General features: G+C 38.8%; 1 protein-coding gene and 1 non-coding gene across 2 annotated transcripts in view; one reads left to right on the top strand and one right to left on the bottom strand.

Moving 5' to 3' along the window:
* The window catches only part of AOPEP (aminopeptidase O (putative)), a 392,059-nt gene that overhangs the window by 124,932 nt on the left and 254,028 nt on the right, over positions 1 to 13,099 (bottom strand). The window lies entirely within an intron of this gene.
* Positions 6,907 to 6,978, top strand: TRNAT-AGU (transfer RNA threonine (anticodon AGU)). Its single transcript has one exon. It is a non-coding gene; the product is annotated as a tRNA-Thr (tRNA).

Here is a 13,099-nt window from a genome sequence, read left to right as displayed (position 1 = left end):
GGTACCGGTACCTTCGCTCCATAAGACGCACACACTTTCCCCCCCACTTTTTTTTTGGGGGGGGGAAGTGTGTCTTATGGTGTGAAAAATACGGTAGCTGCTGACAATAACTGATTTGCTACTCTCTGCACCAACCAGAATCTTCAAGTTGACTTCGAGAAGAACTACCGTGTAGTCTAGTCTCAATGTTACGGTCACACGTCCAGATGGCCAGATCAGCCATCTCTTGGTAGAGGACCATCTTCTGGGTTAGATTGAGTTGATATTTTTTATTGCAGCTGCATTACCTTGTTTCTCTAACAGCAGTGCTGGGTCCAGTATTAAAAAATGGCTCTTAAGGAAGGGTCAGCTGAACTCCATCAAAATGGGAAACAAAGTATCTTTCCAAACCTCTACCTTTACAACCAGCATCACTTCCATCTTGTCTGCGTTTGGTTTCAGTTTGTTCATTTTCAGACATTTAACTACAGCAGGCATTGGCTTAAGACCTCTAGCACATCACCAGGGGATTTAGAAAAAATTATATAGAGCTAGATGTCTTCTAAGAGCCCCGTGGCGCAGAGTGGTAAAGCTGCAATACTACAGTCAGAGCCCTCTGCTCACGACCTGAGTTCGATCCCAGCAGAAACTGGTTCAGGTAACTGGCTCAGGTCAACTCAGCCTTCCATCTTTCTAAGGTACCCAGCTTACTGAGGGAAAATGTAGAGGACTGGGGAAGGCAATGGCAAACTACCCCGTAAAAAGTCTGCCTGAAAACGTGAAAGCAACATCACCCCAGAGTCAGAAACGACTGGTGTTTGCACAGGGGACTACCTTTACCTTTTAGATGTCTTCAACATATTAATGACATCCAGTTTCAAAGCTATGAAATTACAGAGGCTGAATAACATGAGCAAGAATCCAGTGCACTAGTGGTGGCCTTCACAGATCCCAGGATCCTGTCCATATCCATCACAGTTAACTGGGTCAAAATGGCCCGTAGCGGGCCTGGTTATTACAGACATGTTTTCTGCAGACAGCATATTACAGACAGCATTCAGATCTGAGTGTATTTGTGTTATTTTATCAGCAATAAGTTTTGCAAAGGCATCACAGCTAACTTGCTGTTCCTGAGACAATAAAGGCTAGGAGTCATGAAATGTAGAAATACTTGAAACAACTGAGATGGTCACAGATGCTGTGATTGACACAGAGAAATAATATTTCTTTCTTTGTTGCAACAGACATAAGTCAATAGTAATGTTTTTCAGTTGCTCTATTAATCAGTCACATTGAACCTTTAAAAGTAATATCACTGCACGCTATTATTTCTCCAGCACTGGCTGGTTTCAGGCTAAAACCACCCCTCTATTCAGGGGTTGTTTTGTAGAAAAATAGGTGGTGGAGCTCATATCCAGGGATTGTTATGCAGCTGCACATACTATTCAATGGACAAGGAAGTAGAACTTTCAGAAGGAGGAGATGGAACTCTCAGAAAGAAGAATTGCAGATTTATACCCCGCCCTTCTCTCTGAATCAGAGAGGCTTACAATCTCCTTTATCTCCTCCCCCCACAACAGAGACCCTGTGAGGTGGGTGGGGCTGAGAGGGCTCTCACAGCAGTTGCCCTTTCAAGGACAACCTCTGCCAGAGCTATGGCTAACCCAAGGCCATTCCAGCAGGTACAAGTGGAGGAGTGGGGAATCAAACCCGGTTCTCCCAGATAAGTGTCCACGCACTTAACCAGTACACCAAACTGGCTCTCAAAAGGTCCAGGATTAAATCACAATATATTTTCTTGGGTTGTGCTTTACACAGCAAAGATTTAGGGACTGCTGTATAGACAACTTATACATGAATAAGAGTTTCCTAGTGTTATAGTTATCCTTCAGAAAGGTTCAGGAACTGTGCTTCTGTGAGCTCCCACTGAATCTGAGGCCTGCCTCCATTTAAGAATATGCAGACAGAAGAAAGGGCTGACTTCTTCAATTCAGAGTTTATGGCAGTTTGTTTTTTTTTTTTTTTGTTCAGCCCTACTTTTCCATTTTTTTAAAATGTCTCCAGAAACTTTCCCAGCAATTTAAAACTGGCAATGTAGCAAAAGCTATAATCAATTCTCCATCAATTTCTAGAGCAGGTCTTTTTATTTATTGATGCTCTAGGCAGGGAAAAAATAACCCCCAAAGGAGCTGAGAATTTTGCCTGTATAGTCAAACTGTCAATCTTCTAAGAGGCATGTATTCAAGATCAGATATCCTGGCATAAAAATTCCTGCATCCACTTCAATTTGTGTTTTGTTTATACATTCAATGGGTAAATCAGACACCGAAGAAAATGAAAGATAGCCAGTAATGCCTGGCACAACTAAGAGTTATTCCAATGTAAGTGGTATAATAAGCCTTAACAGGCTTTCTGTTTGTGGTGAACAAAGTTCATATTCCTACAAAGAAACACAGTAACCTATAATTTTCTAAGGTACAGCAAGGAAGGATAACCATAACACTAGGAAACTCTTATTCATGTATAAGCTGTCCATACAACAGTCCCTAAATCTTTGCTGTGTAAAGCAAAACCCAAGAAAATATATTGGGATTTAATCCTGGATCATTATTATGAAATACAAAACAAAAAGCACAACCTAAGTTTACACGGAAGAATTACACAAAATTTGTTTGGAAATAAGTCTCATACATAAATGAAATTTTTGTGTAATGGCAATGTTTTCTGGAGCTTCAAAAAGATTCCTGACTCATCTAAGTACACTTGTAAGGAAATACTTTATAACATATTGATCTGATCTGATCTTTTGAATTTTTGTAGAGAAAAGATTGTTTGTAATACATAATAGATTGCTGCAAAGAAATTCTACTGAATATTAAGTGGAAACTTTTATGGACAAAAAAACACACCCCTCTCTACATTAATTGTGAAACATCCGTCTTATTGTTATTCAACAAGGAGGATAATCTTATTACTGGATACTCAAATATACTGTTTTTTAAAAACGTCTGGCCTCTTTTTACTCTCTGTCATGTCAAGAGGTGTTAAACAAATGGCAAAATACAGTGTAAATTTTCCAAAATCTCTTTTATTATTATTTGGCTCCTATTTGTAGCAAATTGTCTCAATAATAACCAATAGAGAGAGATGCTGCTGCATTTATCATTCAAAGGTGGCAACTAAAGCAAGTGAAGATTACACATACCTTCAGATGCAGACTCTATCAAAAGCATGTTGATTTCAACCGGAATTATTTACCAGAAACAGGCCTAATTTCTCAGAAAGAGAACTGCATGTAGCACTTTGCACTCCCATCCCACCAAGCTTCCTGGAGTCAGTCAGTCTGTCTCATCTGCAGTCATACAATAGGCAGAGATCATGAACACAAACTGTTCTCTATGCTGAAATGTCAGTACAGTTGGTCCCAGCCTTAAGGCTGCAGGCATGTCTGCTTTGCTTGAGACTCCAAGCAGGGCTATTCTTAACCATTCTGGGCAGTGAAAAAATATGATAAAAACGTCTTTACATCATTATCTGTGGAACCAACATTCATTTAGGACATAGTTTATATTGTTATTATTGGCCATATTGCGCATCCATAAGCCAGTCACATACTCTCAGCCTAACCTATCTCACAGAGTTGTGAGGATAAAATGAAGGTGGAGAATGTTGTAAGCAATGCTCCCTCTAAGCCAGGGTGGCCGAACTTGCTTAATGTAAGAGCCACATAGAATAAAAGTCAGATGTTTGAGAGCTGCAAGACATGAATATCAGATGTTTCAGAGCTGGGAGGGAAGGAGGGAGGGAGGGGTGGAAAGAAAGCAACTTTAACTAAATGCACCCTCAAAGCTGGTGACTGGCTTGGCTTTGAGAAGTGATTTAAAATGCCTTCTCCAAGCTAGCCAATGGGGTGGTTGGGGCTTCAAGAGCCACACAATATGTATGAAAGAGCCACAGGTGGCTCCCGAGCCGCAGTTTGGCCACTCCTGCTCTAAGCTGTGATGTCTTGGGAGCAAAAATTCTAGTTCATGAACTACTGGCATTAAGTTGTGAGCAAGTGATTTGGCTACTGCATAAATTCGTTTGCTCTGGGGCCATCCTTCCTGAGCTAAGACAAAAATGTGTGAGCCAGAGGCTAAGGAACTGCAAGCTAGCTCACACTAACACAGCTTAGAGGGAATGCAGGTTGTAAGTCAGTTTCAGTCCCATTGGGGAGAAAAATGAGGTAACATAATTTAACTTTGACCTTAAGAGGTATATGATTTTTCATATACAGATACATTTCATATATATATTCGAAAGAAGTGCTGAGATGGTAAAGTGATCTGAGGACTTAACTGCCTCAGGAATGTTCTGGTGAAATTTGGAGATCTAAATGTAATAAATCAACTTTGATTAGCCAAGAGGCAAACAAAATATCCACATGAAATTGCTGTAAAAGTTAACATGTGGATCAATGACATGTGATAACACCATCTCTGATTAAGGTAGTCATTACACAGGAATAAGATACATGTTGACAGTTAATAAATGTACCATATACTGGTCTCCACTTAAATTGAATACATCTATTCATCTTTCAGATTCCTTACTGCAAGATTTTTGAACTTCTATAAAGCTTCACTTGCCAAAAATATATGTATTGCAAGATTAACAGAACACCACTAGTGATCACATACAACTCCCAACTCAAAATAGTTCAACACATCATCGACGATTTACAACCTCTACTGGACAATGACAGCTCTCTTTCACCAGCACAGGGGTGGGGAACCTTTTCCTGCACACAGACAACCCCCCAATCTCAAACAACTCAAACAACATCTATTTTCAACATGGACACTGGTACCAGAGCTTGCAATAAATCCAAATGCCATCTTTGCTGCCACTTATACCCAGATAACAAAATCACTGGATCTAACAGCACCAGCTACACACCACAGCAATTTCCTTTATTGGCATTATAAAACTGTTAATATAGAAAAGGGTAGGATAAAAGAAAATGCAGAAATAAAACAAACACATGTATAAAAAGCATATTGCATCTTTCAGTTCCATTACAATGGTAGTAATGGAACATCAGCTACGCCATTTCAGGTTCATTCACTTGTTTATCTTCTAACATTGTATATGCCATTAAATGCCAACAATGCCCTTCAGTTTTCTACATAAGGCAAACAGGACAAACCCTATGCCAAAGGATAAATGGACACAAATCTGCATCAGGAATCACAAGACTGAGAAACCTGTAGAACACTTTAACCTCTCAGAACATTGAATGGGTGACCTCAAAGTAGCTGTTCTATTGCAAAGGAACCTCAAGAACAGAATGGAAACGGAAACTGCTGAATTATTACAACACTTGGAACAAACATCTATCCAGGATTTAGGGATTTTGGTTTATCTTATTACATATGCTAAACTTATTCTTACCAAGAAGGACTATAATCCTTTGTATTTTTATGCATTCCTCCCTCCCTCTCTCTCTCTCTCTCTGAATGGAATACTATTTGTAATGCAATGCTATAGGAACAATTTTTTTGACAAAATCTAAAAAAACCAATATATTGGTATAGTATTTAGAACATATAGTAATTGTAATGTAATGCAACGAAACTTGAGATATACTGTACCCCACCCCAACTAAAAGAAAAAAGAATGCTGTTTGTTACCTTTATGCTTGAGGGGGGGTAAATAGAGCATCATAAAGGTATCTCAGTTAACTTCCCGCATTTAGAAAAGATTTTCTTACACACTTACCTCCTACTTTGACATGTTTATTGCTTCAATCCTTGTTTCCCCCTTAATTGAATCCATACAGGTGTTGATCCTGTACACTTGGCTTGTTGTTCCTGTTTCATCTCAAAATGTCATCATCATGTTATATGCTACATGTCTATAAACTTGAATGGTTTTCTTCCATCTAATTTTATCTGAATGTCCCAATGAGCTCAGGTCAGGACTCAAGCAGGTCACCCACCACCACCACCGGCCAGCCCAAAACGCTGCCTGCAATCCAGGAACCAAGCCTCCTGAAGCCCCCAGAGCAACCCTTGGCTTACTTGCCGGTCCCTGCCGCCCACACCGCTGTCAAGGAATCCCAGCCCACCCCTCCACAGGGGGGTGAAGTAGCAATGCAGTCATGAGCCCCGCCCACCCCAAGCTCCCGCTGGGCTACGCCCCACAGCCACCGGGCGTGGGATGCTGCTGCCACAGCCAAGGGCAGCAAGGTAAAGGCCCGGGCACAGAAGAAAGGAGCAATAAGGAGGCCAGCTGGAGGCTGCATCCTGAGCCACCGTGTCAAGACCCCACTCCCACAGTACCAGTTCAGCAAAAGCAAATCCTATAGGATCTACAAAGCTAAAAGTTTCTGTTCTTTAAGCACTAAAGACACAGTCTTACTTGCTCCAGAGTTAGCCATGAATTTATGAATTGAGAACTCATAAACACAAGTCACTCATAAACACAATGCACTACCCAATACTACCACTCAAAGCAAACAAACAAACCCTATAAAGTAAACCTGAACATTTAAGGTATACTTGCTACTATGAGACTGAGCTACAAATAGTGACCACTTTAATCCTCATGCACCAGTCCTAATCTTCATCAAAGAGTAATTTAAGAAAAAAACCCTAAAATTGTACTGGCATTTTCTGTGGGTATGGTGTTGATTTCCAGTTATCATAAGGAATATTTTTAATGTTTAAAATTATATCAGAAAACATTTTCTTGGCAAAGCTCCTTTAACAGGAGCAATTTTTAAAAATAGTCTGGCTATACTTTGGACATCTGTCTGCAGCCCTATCCTCACAAAAACACACGTGAATGTTTTGTGAATCTAAGTTGCTTGTTTGGTTAGTCACAAACTGTACAAAACCTTCATATAATTCTTGCCTCATAATCATGCCTAATTTAATTTGGGAAGGAACAGTGGCTCAGTGGTAGAGCATCTGCTTAGTAAGCAGGAGGTCCCAGGTTCAATCCCTGGCATCTCCAACTAAAAAGGGTCCAGGCAAGTAGGTGTGAAAAACCTCAGCTTGAGACCCTGGAGAGCCACTGCCAGTCTGAGTAGACAATACTGATTTGATGGACCTAGGGTCTGATTGCGTATAAGGCAGCTTCATATGTTCAAAAGTAATGTGAAAATCAGAATATCTGATCAAACCCTTCAAGGTTCTCAGTAGGATTACTGTATAACCTTTGCCTAAACATTAAAAAAAAACAGTGCTGAGTGAAAGACCTCATCACAGTCCACTCCCATTAATTCAGCGCTAAGCCAAGATGGTTATAAATTCAATGAACTGGAAAAAAGCCTCACTCACTATATTAGTTTCCAGGCTATCAGGGATGGCTTTATAAGGATATCTTTAGCATTATACACATCCTCTGTTTCCCTATAATTTCCCACATTTTTCAGCATAAGCAACAAGTACAAAATAATAAAGCTACAAGTGCTCACCTGTAACTTGAAGCCACATGGCTTTCATGCTCTACTTACTTCAGGAAGTCAACAACAAAGCACTTTTAAAAGCAGGGTAAGAGCAAAAGCCTTTCTAGGGTATATACAAACATATGATGAACAAACCAAAGCTTTGCTTTTTCCTCCTCCACCACTTCACAGTCTGTCTTTTAAACCTAAGAACAAGGAGAGTGGTAGCTCTAATTAACTGTTGTTTCTGCTACCTATTGCTTTCCATTTCATCACTTGCTTGTGTTATTCCAAAACTGGTATGTCAGTCATCAGTCAGATATGCTTATCTGTAGTGGCCTTCTAGCACCATCTCCTACCATTAATGATATGGCTAATATTTTACTCCCAAACAGTTCAAATTCTCAATTTCAAAAATACCTTAGATAAAAATACAGCTATTAAAACCTCACAAATATCAATCAGCTGGTTTATACTCAAGTAACTGATTATTTAGAGATGCACAGGTGAATTGTTTTCACTGGACATTGCTTTATTTTAAGTTATGTCTGATGATATCAAAACTTGAAAGCTATATATACGGTGTGATAGCTTTTTTACATCCAAGTCACACACAGGCACAGTGCAAACTTCCACTTACTTTTCAGTACCAGATTAAGGATCCCAGTGGGAAATTAGAAGAGAAACTTTCCCAGCTAGAATAAGCATTGAGAAGTAGAAAAAGCTGCTATTTCTCCCTTAATAGATTTTAAAGATATACTGACAGAAACAGTTATCAAAAATGGCCATAATCTGCAAACAAAGCAAAGGCAGTATACTATTTCACTGGGAAGTATCATCAGACCATCTGGCTCTACGAAGTACTTAAGAATTGGTGGTAACGGGATTTCAGGCACAACAAAGGATCACATATTTGAATGGTCTTCTTGTCTCCCCATTTACAAACCTCCCTGCACAGACCTACCTTCCATGTCCATAAAGTGTATTCAGGTACACAGTGCAACCGAAATGACAGTATTGAGGAAAGATGCTATCACATGTTTTTTCTGCCATTTTAAATGGTTCTATGGAATGTAGTAATCAATGAGGTCTCTAAACTTTCCCCTCCCCCAAAAACAATTCCAAACCCATCCTTGCCATTAGGAAGATTGAAGCAACTACCTCAAACACCATTTTATGGGCAACATTAAAGAGAAGCAAATACCAGAGTACTGGATTTATTATTATATTTTTACCACAGAAAGGCACTACTTTGATTTTTGGCCTCAAACATTAACATGTCTTGGTCTGGACCTGGCAAAGAAATATTTATTTACAGCTCTGCAACCTTATCAAATATGTTTAACTAAATTCCCCACAGAATGTCCTCTAGCTAAGGCTCTAATAGTTGCAATCAGAATTTGCCAGTCCTTGCTTTGGGCCTTCATCTATAAGCCTTTTTTATCTCTAGGAAAGCTGCCTTTGTGGTACAGAGAATGCTTACACAGAAATCTGAATAATTAATCAAGTCCACTAGATTGAACTGAGGGGATGGGGGAGAAAATGACACCATCCAAAGAGATATTCAGCTAAATGTTTTTCAACTTACAGCTACACGAGGAAATCAAGCCTGAGTTTTTAAAAATCCAAAAAGAATTCTAAGGAAGATTCCTGATGTGTGGTGAACAAGAAAAAACAAATGAAAACATTGTCTACACTCCATCTAGGTCACTGGGATTGCACAACCTTCTGTTTTAGAATAAGACAGAACACTTGTAAACTGTAACTGGCTGAATATAAGCAGAAGATAGAATCAAAGAGTTGGAAGAAACCTCTAAAGTCATCTAGTCCAACCCCCTGCACAATGCAGGAAACTCACAAACACCTCCCCCTAAATTCACAGGATCTTCATTGCTGTCAGATGGCCATCTAGCCTCTGTTTAAAAACCTCCAAGGAAGGAGAGCCCACCACTTCCCGAGAAAGCCTGTTCCACTGAGGAATTGCTCTAACGGTCAGGAAGTTCTTCCTAATGTTGAGCCGGAAACTCTTTTGATTTAATTTCAACCCACTGGTTCTGGTCCCACCTTCTGGGGCCACAGAAAACAATTCCACAACATCCTCTATATGACAGCCCTTCAAGTACTTGAAGATAGTGATCATATCACCTCTCAGTTGCCTTCTCTCTAGGTTAAACATCCCCAGCTCCTTCAACCTTTCCTCATAGGACTTGGTCTCCAGACCCCTCACCATCTTTGTCGCCCTCCTCTGGACCCGTTCCAGCTTGTCTATATCCTTCTTAAAATGTGGTGCCCAAAACTGAACACAATACTCCAGATGAGGTCTTACCAGAGCAGAGTAAAGTGATACCATCACATTGCGTGATCTGGACACTATACTTCTGTTGATACAGCCCAAAATTGCATTTGCCTTTTTAGCCACCACATCACACTGTTGACTCATGTTCAGCGTATGATCCACTAAGACCCCTAGATCCTTTTAGCACATACTACTGCTAAGACAACTTAGAAAACACAGGTTGGAAGCCCAAAATGTGTTAACCACTCCTCCTTTCTCCTTGCTCCCAATGCAAATGCTGTGTAGGACTAACTTAGAATCCAGTGGCACCTTTAAGACCATTAAACTGTTTTAAATGAATCCACCAAATAAACAATTTGGGATGAGGGAAGCATCTCCACAGCCCATAAGCGAATGGACTAAGAAAAACTAAAATGGATTCATCTGCTGTTTTGAAAGCAATGTCATAAAAATACTGGAATTTCCCTCCTGAACATAGGTTTTAGACCTCTACAAGAAAGGGAGATACTTGGAAAGAAGCTGTAATTTCATTGATCCCTAAAGAAGATAAAGATGTCACAAATGTAAAGAATTATAGACCAATTTCATTATTAAATAATGACTACAAGATCTACACAAGAATTTTGGCAGAACGACTGAAGCAATATCTGATAAACTTTATAAAAAAAGATCAAGCTGGATTTCTTCCTAAAAGGCAAATAAGAGACAATGTAAGAGCTGTCATTAATGTTGTGGAATATTATGAAAAGCATCCAGAAAAGGAAGCGGCTTTATTTTTTGTAGATGCGGAAAAAGCCTTTGACAATTTGAATTGGGACTTCATGTTTGCAGTAATGGAAAAAATTAATTTAGGGGAACATTTTATAAGAATGACGAAAGCAATATATATGGAACAGCAAGCAAAATTGTGTGTAAATGCAGATCTTACAAGAGAATTGATGGTAAGCAAAGGTACAAGACAAGGATGTCCGTTATCACCATTGTTGTTTATAATGACTCTTGAAATTTTATTACAAGTACAAGACGACAAAGAAATAGGATTAAAAATTAAAGGATGCTCTTATAAATATAAAGCTTTTGCAGATGACATTGTGTTTATTATAGAGAATCCGATTCAAGTAACACCGTTGCTTTTAACCAAGATAAAAGAATATGGAGAGATTGCAGGACTATATATAAATACAGAGAAGTCGATGTTTTTATGTAAAAATATGCAACCAAATAGACAGAATGAATTGCAGGCATTGACGGGGTGTAAGGTTACTTCTAAAGTTAAATATCTTGGCTTAGAAATAACTATGAAGAATATCGATTTATTTAAAAATAATTATGAAAAGCTCTGGTGCAAGATGGACAAAGATTTGATAAAATGGAACAGACTTAACTTGTCTTTGTTGGGCAGGATTGCTGCAGTTAAGATGAATATTTTGCCAAGAATAATGTATCTGTTTCAAACTATCCCGATTGTGAAAGATAGCAAACAATTCAATAAGTGGCAAAGGAAGATCTCTGACTTTGTATGGGCTGGGAAGAAACCAAGAATTAAGATGAAAATTTTAACAGATGTAAAAGAGAGAGGAGGCTTTCAGCTCCCGGACTTAAGACTGTATCATTATGCCGTTTGCTTGACGTGGATTAAGGATTGGATAATGCTGTTGGATAAAAAACCTTTAAGGTTGGAAGCTCATGGGAATAAATTCGGCTGGCACGCGTATTTGTATTATGGGAAACACAAGATGGATGGGTTTTTTTCTCATCACTATATTAGAAACACTTTATTAAATACTTGGATAAAATATAAGAAATATGGTGATGAGAGGAAGCCGCTTTGGATAGTGCCAGCAGAAGTAATAAAAATAACAGCTGAATCTGAGGAAGAAAGAGCGATGTCATATAATCAATTGTTAAAGATTCAAGGTGGGAAAGTTGAATTAAAGTCTGCAGAAGAGCTAAATAATAAATATGACTGGTTTCAAATGCAACAAATAAAAAGTCTGATGGAAAATGATATGAAATCTGATGGAATTAGACGTGAGCAAACAGAATTGGAAAAGGTTCTGCTTGGAGACAATGAAAAATTAATATCAAAAGTATATAAATTACTATTGAAATGGTCTACAGAAGAGGAAGTAGTAAAATCTCAAATGGTTAAATGGGCAATCAATATAAACAGAGAAATTCAAATGGATACTTGGGAGTACCTTTGGAAGAACTCGATGAAGATATCAACATGTCAGAATATCAAGGAGAACTGTTTTAAAATGATGTATAGGTGGTATATGACTCCGAAGAAACTGGCAAAGATGAGTAAAAAGATGTCAGACAGATGTTGGAAATGTAAGCACCATGAGGGTTCTTTTTTTCATATGTGGTGGACTTGTGAAAAAGCAAAAAACTTTTGGCGGATGATACAACAAGAAATTTCTAAAATTCTGGGTTATGATTTCAAGAAAGTTGCAGAGACTTTTCTGCTAGGATTACAAATAGAAAAATTTCCAAAAGAAGATAGGACTTTAATTTGGTATCTGCTCTCAGCTGCTAGGACATAGTATGCGCAGTTGTGGAAACAAGAAAAAATACCAGAGAAATGGGATTGGATTGTGAAAGTTTTATCGTGGAGTGAGATGGATAAATTAACAAGAACTTTGAGAGACTATGATTTGGAAGTGTTTAAAAAGGAGTGGAAGAAATTTAAAAAATATATAGAGTTAGAGTGGAACGTAAAAAGACATTGGACAATTTTTTAATATGAATGAGAAGAAAAAGACATTGTATTTTGATGGGTTTGGGTTACCTTTATATTCGGATTTAAATACATAACTTCAGGGTAAGTCTAATAATGGAGGGAGGGGGGATTGAAAATATCATATGGGTTAGGGATAGAAAAGATATAACTAAACATTGTAACCGTATGTTATTAATAAATTGTTAAAACACAAAGAAAGGGAGAACTTCAGTGCAGTCTACACTCATTTCCCTGTCCATGACAATGTGAAGGAATTGCCTGCATAGAGCAACTACAGAGTATGCAGGAAGAATACTTCAGAATGACCCTGTCACATTTAAATTAGATTTAAATTAACTAAGACCACACCTTTTGAGTCCTAGGTGGAAGGTTATGTTCCTAGGCCACCATCACCTACTAAAATTAGACCTCAAACCAGGGTTGCCAAGTCCCTCTGCCACTGCAGTGGGCGTGTACGGCATGATGATGTCACCTGGAAGTGATGTCGTTGTGCCAGAGGCACTCTAGGACTCGCAATAAAATTCTATGGTACCATAGCGTTTTACCACAATTCCTGGAGCATCACTCAAGAATTCAAGTAAAACTATACCACAGAGTTTTTAGCACAAGTCCTAGAGCGCCCCCAGCACTACGACATCACTTCCAG

The sequence above is a fragment of the Heteronotia binoei genome, chromosome 4, assembly GCF_032191835.1.
Source record: "Heteronotia binoei isolate CCM8104 ecotype False Entrance Well chromosome 4, APGP_CSIRO_Hbin_v1, whole genome shotgun sequence".
Lineage (NCBI taxonomy): Eukaryota > Metazoa > Chordata > Lepidosauria > Squamata > Gekkonidae > Heteronotia > Heteronotia binoei.
This window is presented reverse-complemented; position numbering and strand designations above follow the sequence as displayed.